Here is a 15,614-nt window from a genome sequence, read left to right as displayed (position 1 = left end):
ACATTAATAAAAGAAAAACAAGACACCTGAAACCCATAAACAAAGAGCAGAGGATCAAGGATGAAAGCAATGTCTGGGGCAAAAAGAAAAGATGACTTCATAAGGGTTGGTGAAAAATCGGTCAGAAACGCAAGTTTAGAGCATGGTGTTCCAACAATAAGTCTCTCTCTCTCTCTCTCTCTCTCTCTCTCTCTCTCTCGTGTGTGTGTGTGTGTATTTTAGTCTTTCTGAGTTTTGCTTTTTGTTATTGTTTTTCTTAAATATTTTTGGGGGGCAGGGAGAAAGAACACGAATTGAGTGGAGAGAATCTGGAAGGAGTTGAAGGAGGGAAAGAAATAAATAGAAATACATTGTATGAAAACATTTTTAAATAAAAATAAGCCTTTTAAAACAGTCCATTGTCAAAACTACCAAATGCTGCTAACAGTCAAGAAAGGCAAAGACAAGACTGCTCAATGGCTGGCCATGAAGACAATTTGGTGGCCCTTGTAGAACTGACTCAGGTGTTGGTGATATGGTGTGGGAAGTGTATATATGCTGCTTTATTGGTTAATGAATAAAGAAGTTGCCTTAACCTGTGATAGGGCAGAGGAGAGCTAGACGGTGAAAACTAAACTGAATGCTGGGAGAAAGAAGGCAGAATAGGGAGAAGCCATGTAGCCCCACTGGAGACAGACGCCGGATGGAACCTTGCCGGTAAGCCACAGCCATATGGCAATACACAAATTAATAGAAATGGGTTAGTTTAAGATGTAAGAGCTAGCCAATAAGAAGCTAAGGCTAATAGGCCAAGCAGTGATTTAATTAATACTGTTTCTGTGTGATTATTTTGGTTCTGGGCAGTCGGAATGAATAAACGGAATGTAGGTCACTCTGCCTACAGTGGTGAGGGGATAAGGCCTTATTTTTCAGGGTGAATATAAAGGAGAAATGTATAAACATAAGCTGCCTGCATGCACATTTGCCTAGAAGCACAAATGAGCTGGCTAGACATTTAGAAGAGCTGCTTTGAGACTACATGGGATGGAGACTCCTCCACCTACTTTAGCGTTTGTTCAGGGCACCAGAACAGTCTGCTCCAGCCTCAGTGTTGGGACCAACCTGACACACATAGGCTCTGCTCTGGCACTTTACAAGACATGGTTATAGGAAACGTATCGCAATCACCTCAGCGTGACGACCAGAAAACACAGAGACATTTCTACAACCTGAATACTCATGTAAGTTAGAAATTCTTCCATCTAATTCTGTCAATTCTCCTAATTCAAATTTTTCTGTAGCTGTAGAATTCTGCCTATTTTTACTTTCATTAAAAAAAAAAAAAAAACACAGACAAGAAGATACATCCGGGAGGTGAGTGTGTTCCCGACCCCGCGGCACCAGCCCGGGAGATGGAGCACAGCCTCTCCTCAACGCCCTACACTTACTGGTCTTCCAGCTGGGGCTACGCTCCCTGGCTACTGCCTCTCTCTTCTTACCCCACCCAGCTTGCATCCAGAAAAACCCTCCCTTCTTCCTCCCCTCTTTGGGTTCATAACATCTCCAGCTCAGCCTGAGTGCAACCGTCGGGCGGGAGTTTCTTTGTTTCATTAGCCTCCCTGCAGCAAGGTAGGCCCTTTGTCTGCGAGCTCCTTGGCAAGCAAGGACACCTGATCTCAGCACCAGAAGATATATCTGTGAGGCAAGCAAGGACACCTGACCCTGTAAAAGAAGATCCATAGAGGAGCATTCGGAAGAAGAGATGGGCAGGCGCCAATGCAAGAATTCCTCCAACAATCTGAAAAACAACATGAAATCACCAGAACCCAGCAATCTTACAACAGGAGGATTTGAACACCTCAATCAAGAAGAAGTAGAAAACCTTGACTTTTTGAAAATGTTAGAGGCCCTTAAACAGGAGGTGAAAAACTCCCTTAAAGAAATGGAAGAGAAGAATAACAAAAAGTTTGAAAAATGAGTAAATCCGTAAATGATACCCTAGGAAACCAAGAAAAAACAATCAAACAGATAATGGAAACAGTGCAAGACTTTTTTTTTTTTTTTTTTTTTTTTTTTTTTTTTTTTTTTTTTTTTTTTGTTTTTCGAGACAGGGTTTCACTGCAGTTTTAGAGCCTGTCCTGGAACTAGCTCTTGTAGACCAGGCTGGCCTCGAACTTGCAGAGATCCGCCTGCCTCTGCCTCCCAAGTGCTGGGATTAAAGGCGTGCACCACCACCGCCCGGCAACAGTGCAAGACTTGAAAACTGAAATGGAGGCAAGGAAGAAAATACAAACCGAAAGCCGGCTGGATATGGAAAATCTAGGTAAACGAATAGAGACTATAGTAACAAGCATAACCAACGGAATACAAGAGATAGAAGAAAGAATCTCTGATTCTGAAGATACCATAGAGAAAATAAATGCACTTATCAAAGAAATCAGCAAATCAAACAAATTCTCATCACAAAACATTCAGGATATTTGGGACACAATAAAAAGACCATACCTAAGAATAAAACGGGTAGAAGAAGGAGAAGAAGTACAGCTCAATGGTCCAGAAAATATATTTAATAAAATTATAGAAGAGCCGGGCGGTGGTGGCACACGCCTTTAATCCCAGCACTCGGGAGGCAGAGGCAGGCGGATCTCTGTGAGTTCGAGGCCAGCCTGGTCTACAAGAGCTAGTTCCAGGACAGGCTCTAAAAAAAGCTGCAGAGAAACCCTGTCTCGAAAAACCAAAATAAATAAATAAATAAATAAAATTATAGAAGAAAACTTTCCCAATCTAAAGAAAGATATTCCTATGAAGGTTCAAGAAGCATACAGAACACCGAATAGACTGGATCAAAAAAAAAAAAATCCCCCCACCATATAATAATCAAAACACAAAACATACAGAATAAAGAAAGAATATTAAGAGTTGCAAAGGAAAAACGTCAAGTAACTTATAAAGCTAAACCTATCAGACTTACACCTGACTTCTCTATGGAAACCATGAAAGCCAGAAGGTCCTGGATAGAGGTACTGCAGAAACTAAGAGACCATGGATGCAAGCCCAGATTACTATAACCAGCCAAGCTTTTGTTAACTATAAATGGAGAAAACAAAATATTCCAAGATAAAAACAAATTTAAACAATACATGGCCACAAATCCAGCCTTACAGAAAGTAATAGAAGGAAAATCACAAACCAAGGAGTCCAACAATGCCCACAATAACTCAGACATCTAGCGACCCTTCACCAGCACATCTCAAAGAAGAAAGACATGCAATCTCTTCTACCAAAAAAAAAAAAAAAAAAAAAAAAAAAAAAAAAAAAAAAAAACCGGAGTTAACAACCACTGGTATTAATATCACTTAATATCAATGGACTCAATTCACCTATAAAAAGGCACAGGCTAAGAGATTGGATACGAAAACAGGATCCGACATTCTGCTGTTTACAAGAAACACACCTCAACCACAAAGACAAATATCTACTAAGAGTAAAGGGTTGGGAAAAGGTTTATCAAGCAAATAGACCTAAGAAACAAGCAGGTGTGGCCATACTAATTTCTAACAAAGTTGACTTCAAACTAAAATCAATCAGAAGAGATGGAAAGGGACACTTTATACTCATAACAGGAAAAATCCTTCAGAATGAAGTCTCAATCCTGAATATCTATGCCCCTAATATAAAAGCACCCACTTATGTAAAAGAAACATTACTAGAACTCAAGGCAGCCATCAAACCACACACACTAATAGTAGGAGACTTCAACACTCCTCTCTCACCAATGGACAGGTCAATCAGACAGAAACCTAACAGAGAATTAAGAGACTTAATGGGGGTAATGAACCAAATGGACTTAACAGACATCTATAGAACATTCCACCCAAATAGGAAAGAATATACCTTCTTCTCTGCGGCTCATGGAACCTTTTTGAAAATTGACCACATACTTGGTAACAAAGCAAACTTCCACAGTTACAAAAACATATTAGTAACCACCTGTGTCTTATCGGATCACCATGGATTAAAATTAGAATTCAACAACAATGCTACCCCCAGAAAGCCTACAAACTCATGGAAACTGAACAGTCAACTACTGAACCACACCTAGGTCAAGGAAGAAATAAAGAAAGAAATTAAAGTCTTTCTTGAATTTAATGAAAACAAAGACACAACATACTCAAACCTATGGGACACAATGAAAGCAGTGCTAAGAGGAAAGTTCATAGCACTAAGTGCCCACTTAAAGAAAACGGAGAAAGCACTCATTGGTGACTTAACATCACACCTGAAAGCTCTGGAAAAAAAAGAAGCAGACTCACCTAGGAGGAGTAGAAGACTGGAAATAATCAAACTGAGGGTAGAAATCAACAAAATAGAAACACAGAAAACAATCCAAAGAATCAATGAAACAAAAAGCTGGTTCTTGGAGAAAATCAACAAGATTGACAAACCCCTAGCCAAACTAATCAAACGGCAGAGAGAGAACACGCAAATTAATAAGATCAGAAATGAAAAGGGGGACATAACCACAGACACAGGGGAAATTCAGAGAATCATTAGATCTTACTACAAAAGCCTGTATGCCACAAAATTGGAAAATGTAAAAGAAATGGACATTTTTTAAGATAAGTACCATATACCAAAGTTAAACCAGGACCAGGTGAACAATCTAAATAGTCCTGTTAGTCGCGAAGAATTAGAAACTGTTATCAAAAACCTCCCTACCAAAAAGAGCCCAGGACCAGATGGTTTCAATGCAGAATTCTACCAGAACTTCCAAGAAGACCTAATACCTATACTCCTTAAGGTATTTCATAATATAGAAACACAAGAGTCACTGCCAAATTACTTCTATGAAGCTACAGTTACCCTGATACCTAAACCACACAAAGACTCAACCAAGAAAGAGAATTACAGGCCAATCTCACTCATGAACATTGACGCAAAAATTCTCAATAAAATACTGGCAAACCAAATCCAAGAACACATTAGAAAAATTATTCACTACGATCAAGTAGGCTTCATCCCAGAGATGCAGGACTGGTTCAACATACGAAAATCTATCAATGTAATCCATCATATAAATAAACTGAAGAAAAAAAACATATGATCAGCTCATTAGATGCTGAAAAAGCATTTGACAAAATTTAATATCCCTTTATGATAAAGGTCTTGAAGAGATTACGGATACAAGGGTCATTCCTAAATATAATAAAGGCTATTTACAGCAAGCCAACAGCTAATATCAAATTAAATGGAGAGAAACTCAAGGCCATCCCACTAAATTCAGGAACATGACAAGGCTGTCCACTCTCTCCTTATCTCTTCAATATGGTGCTTGAGGTCCTAGCAATAGCAATAAGACAACATAAGGGGATCAAGGGGATTCGAATTGGAAAGGAAGAAGTTAAACTTTCGTTATTTGCAGATGATATGATAGTGTACATGAGCGACTCCAAAAACTCCACCAAAGAACTCCTACAGCTGATAAACTCCTTCGGTAACGTGGCAGGATACAAGATCAACTCCAAAAAATCAGTTTCCCTCCTATACACAAAGGATAAGGAAGCAGTGAGGGAAATCAGAGAAGTATCACCTTTCACGATAGCCACAAATAGCATAAAATATCTTGGGGTAACTCTAACCAAGGAAGTGAAGGATCTATTTGACAAGAACTTTAAGTCTTTGAAGAAAGAAATTGAAGAGGTTACCAGAAAATGGAAGGATCTCCCTTGCTCATGAATTGGGAGGATCAACATAGTAAAAATGGCAATTCTACCAAAAGCAATCTATAGATTCAATGGAATCCCCATCAAAGTCCCATTAAAATTCTTCACAGATCTTGAGAGGACAATAATCAACTTTATATGGAAAAACAAGAAACCCAGGATAGCCAAAAAAATCTTATACAATAAAGGAACTTCTGGAGGCATTACCACCCCTGACTTCAAACTCTATTACAGAGCTACAGTATTGAAAACAGCTTGGTATTGACATAAAAACAGAGAAGTCGACCAATGGAATCGAATAGAAGACCCGGATCTTAACCCACAAACCTATGAACACCTGATTTTTTATAAAGGAGCCAAAAGTACACAATGGAAGAAAGAGGGCATCTTCAACAAATGGTGCTGGCATAACTGGATGTCAACCTGCAGAAGAATGAAAGTAGATCCATATCTATCACCATGCACAAATGGATTAAAGACCTCAATATTAATCTGAACACACTGAGCCTGATAGAGGAGAAAGTGGGAAGTACTCTACAACATATGGGCACAGGAGACCGTTTCCTACATATAACCCCAGCAGCACAGACATTAAGGGCAACATTGAATACATGGGACCTCCTGAAGCTGAGCAGCTTCTGTAAAGCAAAGGACACTGTCACTAAGACACAAAGGCAGCCTACTGAATGGAAAAAGATCTTCACCAACCCTGCAACTGACAAAGGTCTGATCTCTAAAACATATAAGGAACTCAAGAGACTAGACTTTAAAATGCTAATTAACCCATTTAAAAAATGGGGCTCTGAACTGAACAGAGAATTCTCAACAGAAGAAGTTCAAATGGCCAAAAGATACTTAAGGTCATGCTCAACCTCCTTAGCTATCAGGGAAATGCAAATCAAAACAACTTTGAGATACCATCTTACACCTGTCAGATTGGCTAAAATCAAAAACACCAATAATAGCCTTTGCTGGAGAGGTTGTGGGGTAAGGGGTATACTCATCCATTGCTGGTGGGAATGCAAACTTGTGCAACCACTTTGGAAAGCAGTGTGGCGGTTTCTCAGGAAATTCGGGATCAACCTACCCCAGGACCCAGCAATTCCACTCTTGGGAATTTACCCAAGAGATGCCCAATCATACTACAAGAGCATTTGTTCAACTATGTTCATAGCAGCATTATTTGTAATAGCCAGAACCTGGAAACAACCTAGATGCCCTTCAGTGGAAGAATGGATGAAGAAACTGTGGAATATATACATATTAGAATATGTACTACTCAGTGATAAAAAACAATGACATCTTGAATTTTGCATGCAAATGGATGGAAATAGAAAACAGTATTCTAAGTGAGGTAACCCAGACCCAAAAAGATAAACATGGGATGTACTCACTCATAATCGGTTTCTAGCCATAATTAAAGGACATCGAGCCTATAATTCGTGATCCTTGAGAAGATAATAAGAAGGTTAACCCAAAGAAAAGCATATAGTTATCCTCCTGGATATTGGAAGTAGACAAGATTGCCGGGCAAAAATTGGGAACTTGGGGGTGGGGTGGGATGGGAGCAAGGGGAGATGGGGAGAAAAAAGTGTGAAGGGGAGGATGGGGAGAGCTTGGGGGAATGGGATGCTTGGGATATAGGAAGGGTGGATATGGGAGCAGGGAAGCATATATCTTAATTAAGGGAGCCATCTTAGGGTTGTCAAGAGACTTGACTCTAGAAGGGTTCCCAGGTATCCAGGGAGATGCCCCCAGCTAGTTCCTTGGGCAGCTGAGGAGAGGGAGCCGGAAAAGGCCAGACCCTATAGCCATACTGATGAATATTTTGCATATCACCATAGAACCTTCACCTGGCAATGGATGGAGATAAAGACAGAGCCCCACAGTGGAGCACCGGACTGAGCTCCCAAGGTCCTGATGAGGAGCAGAAGGAGGGAGAACATGAGAAAGAAAGTCAGGACCGTGAGGGGTGCGTTCACCCACTGAGACGATGGGACAGAACTAACGGGAGATCGCCAAGTCCAGTTGGAATGGGACTGATGGAACATGTGACCAAATCAGACTCTCTGAATGTGGCTGACGGTGGAGGCTGACTGAGAAGCCAAGGACAATGGCGACTGGTTTGGATTCTACGGCATGGAGAGGCTCTGTGTGAGCCTTGTCAGTTTGGTTGCTCACCTTTCTGGACCTGGGGGGAGTTGGGAGGACCTTAGACTTAACATAGTGTAGGGAACCTTGATGGCTCTTTGGTCTGGAGAGGGAGGGAGTGGGGATATGGGTGGAGGGAAGGGGAGGGAACGGGGAGGAGGAGGGGAGGAGATGGAAATTTTTAATAAAAAAAATGAGGAATAAAAACCCCACAAATTCTTAAAACAAAATGGGAATAAGTAAGCCAAAAACTCACCTGGGATTTGTTCATTTTCTGCTCTGTGTGGAGGAGGGAAGAGCTGAGGGAAAAGGAAGAAGGAGGTCAGGAGAGATGTGTCCTGCCCTGCAGTCCCTGGACTCACATGTGGATGCAGGGCCATGCAAGGTGTTTTTACTTCAAGTGTGGCTATAACATGTGTCAAGTTTAGATATTTTTCACTTAATGACTACAAACACCTGTTTCTTATTATCACCCATCTTACAGAAAAATTAAACAGATGAGAAGATCTTTTTAATTCACCAAATAATAATCTAAAGGAGGAAATGCCATGGCTTTGTCCAGACTGATAATCAAGGGAAGGAAGGGGGAAACCAGGACATATTGTTTATCTGACACCATTAATCCCTGGAATTCAGATAATACAAGCAAACTTGAGAAGGGATGGGATTTTTAAAGCAAGATAAAAATTTCAAAATGTGTCCCAAGTCGCTTCTCGCCACTTCTCTTGACAAGAAACTTTGAATGACAAGTGACTAATCTCCAACAACTATCTGCAGATGACAAATGTACAACCATCTGCATCACTAAAAACTTACAAGATATTCTTAGATTTTCGGGCTTAACGTAAAACAAAACAAAACAAAACTCTAAAACTGAATAACTCCAGGATTCACCTACACTGTCCGGTGGACATTTATGGCCAGATATGTATGGCCCTCAACATCTCCCTTCATGCCACCTTTGGATGAGTCTGTCAGTGCTCAAAACAGTCCCTCCATAGTTAACAAGGTAGGAGAGGTGCATGGGATGTTCAGGAAGGAGGGCGACAGCAATTCCGGACCTGTGGCTGGTGAGCCTTTCACCCCCAAGTGGCATTCCCTGTGCAGCCTAGGTGAACCCGTCTCTCTGAACTCCAGCTCACCTCTCTCTCCTTAAACTTGTCTCAGACTTTCGGCGAGCACACAGTCTTCCATGGTTTCAGGATATTGTGTCATTACACACATCAAATGAGCGAGTATCAAATTCAAAACCGGGATCCCGACCGAGTGTGTGAGGGGCAGAAGGCTTGGTGGCCAGCTAGGCCTGCTCTTTTTCCTCTTCCACTCCAAACACTGCGCCCTAGGGACCAGTCCAAAGGCCCGCGGCAAGGGTGGGCTCCCTGCGACCCTCACAGGGTATTCCCTGCACAAGTAGTAGCAGCTTTTAAAAAAAAAAAAAAAGAAAGAAAGAAAAAGAAAAAGAAAAAAAGAAACAAGTATTCGTAATAATCACATGGTGCAGAAAAGGAAACCGAGTCCCGAGTGGGTTATCCTACCCCAGTAATTCATTCACTCGGGACCAGAGTGGTCCATCCACCCCCTCATCCCAGCATCTGGCCCCAGGAGCCAGAGGACGAACGCATCACAGCATCACGCTTTTGCCACGCACGCGCGTAACTCCTCAGGGTCCCTCCCTCCAACCCCGCACCGGCCCCGCCTGATGCACAAAACGCGCACGCGCATCACCCGCTAGCGGCACTAGGTTTGCTGTGCAGAGGTGCTGACCATCTGGACCCCCGCAGCTCGAGCCCCGGCGACCGAACGCACCCCAGACCGGCCCCCCGCGGGTCCTTGTTTGCTGCCGACAGCGGCCCGATGGCCCCGAGCTCTCTCTCCGCCCTTGCCCCCATCTAGGGCTCACCCGCCACTCCCGCAGTGCGCGGAGCTGAAGGCCAAGAAATGTTCCCAGGAGGAACGCGAGACCGGGGAAGGACCGGGAGCCGGAATGCAGCCTGCGCATGCGCAGGGGAAGGGGCGGTGCGCCCTTCTGTGCTAAGTGTGGGGTCCCTATGTCCAGTGCTGGAAGGAGTGTTGCCCGGAGAAAGGAGTCAGCTTTTGTCTCTGTTGTAAAATGATGCTGTTGATGGTGTCTAGGAACCAGGGATTCCAGAATTAAAGGCGTTTACAGTATAAACACAAACCTTGCCAGACTCATTTCTCAGGACGGGGCTTTCTGGTACACTATGCCAGTTTCTGTATCTTTACTACTCCCATCTAGAGCCAACATTCTGTTAGTACCCAGGGCGTTGGGAATCAAATCAGAATATTCTTTACATTCAAAAAGAAGGAAAGATGTGCTTAAATTTATGTTATTAAAAATGTCAACTGGTGTGGTTAAGGTCTTGGTCATGTTAAGATTTCATGGGTTAACTCATAAATTCGGGTAGGACAGAAACCTCTGTCAACAGTGTAGCTTCTCTGTTATACCTAGAAGGCACAGTCTCACATCAGACTTGGTGGTCCTCTGGCCCTACAAAAATCTCTGCCAGGTCTTCTGCAGTGTTGCCTGAGCCCTAGGTGCAAGCGTCCTGTTGTATCAGTTGGTGCAAGGAATTCCACCTTCAGTTGCTCTCTGTAATTTGGTAAGTTGTGACCTTCAGTAATGGTCTCCTGCTACTGTAGAAGAAACCTCTTTGATAAGGGGTAAGGTCTACACTTACTTGTGGGTATAACGATAAGTTTTTGGAGTGCAGTTAGGAATTATACTAATTTAGGGAAGTGGCAGGAGTTGTTCTACAAGATCCATGCCTTCACCAGCCACATGCTGTCAGCTGGGTTTACAGTATCAGGCAGAGTTACTCTCCTGTCATCTCTAGAGGAAGAGTTACAAGCAATTAACAACCGCTGAGAGGGAAAATTCATCTTCCTTAGAGATGAGCCCTCTTTATCCGATACCAGTGATTAGTCCGGAAGTATACACATGTAGGTAACACTAAAGGGTCTCAGTGTTGTGTTTATGTTTATTTATCGGTATAAGTAAGGACAATGGTTAAAGAAGAAAAGGCTGTGCAGGAAGTGGAGCTAGATATGGAAGAGGTAGGAAGCAGGGAGGAGAGTACAGTGATATTTTATTTGTGTTTTTAATAAATAAAGCTTGTCTGAATATCAGCACAGAGCTAAGACACTAGAGGTCAGATGGCACACCTGGTGTAGTGGCACACACCTTTAATCCCAAGACTCAAGGGCACCCTGGGCTACACAAGATTGAAGCTGTCTGAAAAGAGAAATAGAACCCAAACAAAGGTGATCCCACTTGAGAGTCACACACCTCCAATTCCAGCACCAGGGAGGTGGAGACAGGGGGGGATATGGCTGGGCAGAGAGAGGTCTCTCAGACAGGAGGAGACGAGCTCTTTGCAGTCTGAGGTTTAGTGGAGGGCATGGCAGTCTGCAGTCACATTAAGGACAGGATCTCCCCTTTGTCTGAGCCTTGGTAGAGGGTAAGAGCTCTCTAGTGGTTTGGCTGCTTTGCTTTTCTGATCTTCAGCTTGAACCCCAATGTCTGTCTCTGGGTTTTTATTAGTCATGCTACAGAAGAGGGAATGGGGGAAATCAGGTAAAATTTTAATTAAATCAAAAAAATTAATTTATGCATGTGAAACAAATTTAACTAAAATCCTGGAAAATAATCTAGGCTGAAAGAGCATCTAGTATCCACGTGAATATTTCTGGAATAAGGAGAGAGACAAGCCACCAACTTAGTACCAAATAACACAAAAAGGATAGGCTTCCAATCCCCAGCAAGATCAAGAGTTATGTCATTTTCTGCTACAGAGCCAGGTCAAAGCCCACCTGGGCTACAGGAAATTCAAATCTTAAGAAATAAGTAACAGATAATTGTAGATTCCACCCATATTGAACTCGTGTTAGCAGATGATGTTTCTGAGGAATATTTAATATAAGAAATAACATGGGAATAATGTTACAAACTAAACTATAGGGTTTATTCAAATTTCCCCTCTTTCCACTAATTTCCTTTTCTTGCTCCAGAAGCCCCTGAAGTCGGTCATCAAGTCTTCTTAGTCTCTGCCAGTTTATACTGGTTTCCTGGTCTTGTCTTCCATTGCCTTGAGATGCTCGAGAAGAAACATTTCACTGCTCATCTTTGTGTACCCAACGTCACTTACGTTAGTATGGACCTTGTGTATTCGTTCAGTTCTCAGTTATTATTCTACCTTTCCCTTCCCCTTCCTCCCTTCAGGCTGGTTTGTTCTATGCATTACCATTCTACCTTTCCCAGAATTCCAAACAAATGCAATCAGCTAGCTTCTGAATTTGACTTTTATTATATACCAAACTTCATTTTGGATCCATCCATGTTGTTGTTTGGTGTTTTAGGCCAGGGTCTTCACTTCTTACGCTTTTTATTTCATAATATGATCCAACAATAGTATGTTAATTCTGACCCTCAGTATTCGAATGCTGTACACTAGGAGCTCTTAGGTATATAATACAACCCTATTACTTTTAAGAAACTTTCCCGACTTTCCGATACCACAAGATGGTACAGACTCGACCTGAATTTTCACTACACATAGGCCTAGAACCAAGCATTTCTCAAAGACCTATTATTAGAGATTTTGAGATCTTAGCTCTCTAACTGTGCTCAGTGCTCTAAGGCAGAAGTTTACCTAAATGTCTCAGCAGACAGACGTAAGAAATATGTATTTACAAGAGATGGAGAGATGGCTCAGAGGTTAAGAGCACAGGCTGCTCTTCCAGAGGTCCTGAGTTCAATTCCCAGCAACCACGTGGTGGCTCACAGCCATCTGTAATGCGATCGGGTGTCCTCTTCTGGCTGCAGGCATGCAGGCAGGCAGAACACTGTATACATAATAAATACATAAATCTTAAAAAAATAAAGAAATATGTGTTTACTAACCCAAGATAGAAATCTCTGTGTAGGTTACAACACAGTATTGGGGAATCATGAGATATTTAGCAACAAAGAAAATGTTTATTGATGTGCAGTGAGCAAAGGTTTATTCAAGGTTCCCTGGAACTCCTGCCCATCCTGTGTCAATCAAACCTCATTGGAAGAAGGTTGCAACCACCATAGCCAGCAGAGTAGCAATCCATGGGAGGCAAGAAAGCAGTTCAGTTCAACATGACTAAGTAGCTGGTGTTGGTTCAAACTGTCTGGCTGGGATGAGGTTAATTTCGACTAACACACATACTTACATCATTTCAATGTTCATGGTGTATCCAGAGAGGGACCCCTCTTTTATTTTACGGGACACTCCCTGAACCACTGTGGAAATTCCCAGTTAAGGACCCATTCCTCTGTCTAGTCTCTCAGTCATACTGTACTACACACATTGGCCCCTGGCAGCAACAAGCCTACTCCTGTAGAATTGAGTCTGTTCTCTGGTACTTTCTGTGTGATTAGCATGGTGGCTGAACAGATCTTTCCAATATCTTTTTTTTTTTTGGTATGGCAAGTGCTTCATGGAGAACCATAAATGGAGAACCATCATTATGGGTAGAGTTTATAGAAGATCTACATTGCCTGGTCCAAGAAGTATTAAAAGAATTGGTGCTTTTGATGGTTGAAAGAATTGCCAAGCCTCACCTGGAGTTAGAACTGTTGAGCACTAGAAGAAATAAACTTGGCAAGTAGGTTAAAAATGCAGGAACCAAGCGGAAGAAACGGAAGGATAGGTGTGAGTGGTCCCTGGGAAGAAAGTAACCAGGCAAAATGGCCAGCCATTTGCTTCAAATCCCATGAAGCAAATCTTCTTTTTTGTTCCTTGTTCTCAAAAAAAAAAAAAAAATCACTGGCGTGTTTGATGTTTTAGAGATTTTGTTGTATTTGTGAAGACTTGTTGGTCTAAGACAACATGTCTTTCCTTTGTTACACCTCCCACTTGAGCTGTGGTCAGTAAATCTAGGGTCCAATAGCTCTAGACTATAATTATTGCATGCTAGTTTTATATTCCTGTATTATCAAAAGTCTATGAGTTGGTTAGTTGTGAGTTCTATAGGTAGTTTCTGGGTAGTAAAAATAAAATTTGTAAGACCCTCCCCTAACTCTTATACCCATGATGAGAGTAAGGCCTGGAACCTAACAATTTACTTTGGATCAGAGAGATATATTAAGGTAGGGGTATTCACTTCTGATCAAATGTGACTTTTGGAAGGGTATAAGCAGGGTATGTAGTTCTGATCAGTTGATTGGGCAGCGAAGCTAGGCTTGCCAAGGTTAGATAAGCAAAGTTTGTGTGGTCATTGGGACCCAAGAGGTTAGTAGAGAAGGAAAGAGTGAACTGTGGAGTGGTTCCAACAGTGCACATACAGGATGGAGGTCACGGACACGCTTGTTAGTGGTATAAGGCACTGTGAACAAAAGGAGAGTATAGGCAAGAGCCGGGGTGAGAGATGAGGTTCTGGGGTAGCCTTTGGGACTGAGGAGGAAGGATAAAGTAGAGGTTGAGGGAGAGGAAGACGGCAGTGGTGGGAAGACTAAATGGTCAGGAGAATGAGAGAGGAAAGGCAGGGTTGAGAGATCTGGTTCACAGGAGGTTTGGAGGCCAATGACGGCTAAAGGAAGAGGGGGTGTGGTACAGAGAGAGAAAGGAAGCCGCAGGTGAAGTCTGATGGGGGGAGCTCATCTGCCAGATCAGGATCTGAGAAACAATCCAGGAGATTAGGCTTAAGAGTTCAAGCTAGTGGGACCGCGTCCGCCGACACGGAGGAAAGGAAAAGAACAGGCATGCAGATAAACAGGGCCTGGAGCTAGAGGACCTCTAACCTCTTGCCATTGCATTGGAGGGAGTTGTTGAGGTCCCACATGATGGCAGGGTTGAATGTGCCAAATTCAGGCCATCAGTTTGGGTTGTTGAGGGCAAAGTGGGGCCAGATCTTAATAGAAATTCAGATGAGGCAGGGGACTTTACTATTCTATTGAGCTCAAGTTGATTGTTTTTGTTTGTTTGTTATAACCACATCTCACTGTGTAGATCTGGCTGTCCTGGGAGTCACGATGTAGGCATCATACCCTACTTGTTTGAATTTCTTAAATTAGATTTATTTTATGTGTATGAGTGTTTTGCCTGTGTGTATGTGAAAGATGTGTATTCCTGGTGCCTGTGGAGGTCCCAAGTGGACATTAGATCTCCTGGAACTGGAGTTACAGATGGTTGTGATCCACCATGTGGGTTCAGGGAACTGAATCCGGGTCCTCTAGAAGAGCAGCAAGTGCTCTTGAACACTGAGCCATCTCTCCAACCTCTCGTTTGAAAGTTTTTAGGACGCAGGTTGTCTTAGTTTTCTAGTAATGTGATAAAACCCCATGACTGGAGCCATTTCATTTTCTTTATAGAAAAAAGGGTTTGTTGGTGTACAGTTTCAGGGTGTTAGAGCCCATGAGGAGCAAGGTGTGGTGGCAGGAACAGCTGATCCACAAGTAGGAGACAGGGAGACGCAATGGGAATGGCGCCAGCCTTTTGAAACCTCAAAGCCCACCCTCAGTGACACATCTCCCGCAAGATCTTGCTAAAAGCTGAATCTTTTAGATAAAATCTATCCTCAGGTTTTATCTTTATTGTTTGAAGATTTGATACGTGTATAAACACACCATTATCATATAACCCTTCCTCCTTCCAACACATCTCCCTCCCAACTTCTTAATTACTTTAGACAATGATCCACTGAATCTAATTAGTGCTGCTCATGTGCAGATGGGCATGGTGACATCCCCTGGGACACGGGCAACCTACCAGT

Source organism: Arvicola amphibius, chromosome 2 (assembly GCF_903992535.2).
Source record: "Arvicola amphibius chromosome 2, mArvAmp1.2, whole genome shotgun sequence".
NCBI classification, from domain to species: domain Eukaryota; kingdom Metazoa; phylum Chordata; class Mammalia; order Rodentia; family Cricetidae; genus Arvicola; species Arvicola amphibius.
The sequence above is the reverse complement of the archived record's forward strand: the minus strand, read 5'-3'. Positions refer to the sequence as shown.